Here is a 981-nt window from a genome sequence, read left to right as displayed (position 1 = left end):
TTTAACCGCCACGGAGGAACGACCTGACCAGCACGACCGCCATGACGACCTGACCAACACGACCGCCATGACGACCTGACCAGCACGACCGCCATGACGACCTGACCAGCACGACCGCCATGACGACCTGACCAACACGATCGCCATGACGACCTGACCAACACGACCATGACGACCTGACCACCATGACGACCTGGCCAACACGACCGCCATGACGACCTGACCACCATGACGACCTGGCCAACACGACCATGACGACCTGACCACCATGACGACCTGGCCAAAACGACCGCCATGACGACCTGACCATCACGACCGCCATGACGACCTGACCAGCACGACCATGACGACCTGACCAACACAACCGCCATGACGACCTGACCACCATGACGACCTAACCAACACGACCATGACGACCTGGCCAACACGACCTGACCACCACGACCGCCATGACGACCTAGACCTCTGATCACGGGGGGGGGGGGGAGGCAATGAAAAGATTGAAGCTGAGACGACCTTCTCAAGTGTGTGGAATCCCCCCCCCCCCTCCCTTACCCCCGCAACCTATCCCCACTCTACCCACTTCAGGATGACGCGGCTTTTATTCAGTGGGCTGCGAGAGACAGCCCCTCCTCCTGAAGGAGTGCCTCGGCGAAACTGCTGAAGGAGTGCCTCGGCGAAACTGCTGAAGGAGTGCCTCGGTGAAACTGCTGAAGGAGTGCCTCGGCGAAACTGCTGAAGGAGTGCCTCGGCGAAACTGCTGAAGGAGTGCCTCGGTGAAACTGCTGATGGAGTTGCCTGATGGAGTGCCTCGGTGAAACTGCTGAAGTTACTGCTGATGAAATTGACTGCTGAAGGTATTCACTGAAACTGCAGATGAAAGTGAAGTTACCGCTGAAGTTGCTTGATAAAACTGCTGAAGCCGCTTGGTGACACTACTGAAGTTACTACTGCTGAAGCTACCTGATGAAACTGTCTAAG

This window comes from Penaeus monodon, chromosome 32 (genome assembly GCF_015228065.2).
Source record: "Penaeus monodon isolate SGIC_2016 chromosome 32, NSTDA_Pmon_1, whole genome shotgun sequence".
NCBI lineage: Eukaryota > Metazoa > Arthropoda > Malacostraca > Decapoda > Penaeidae > Penaeus > Penaeus monodon.
Note: the sequence above shows the minus strand (reverse complement) of the source record.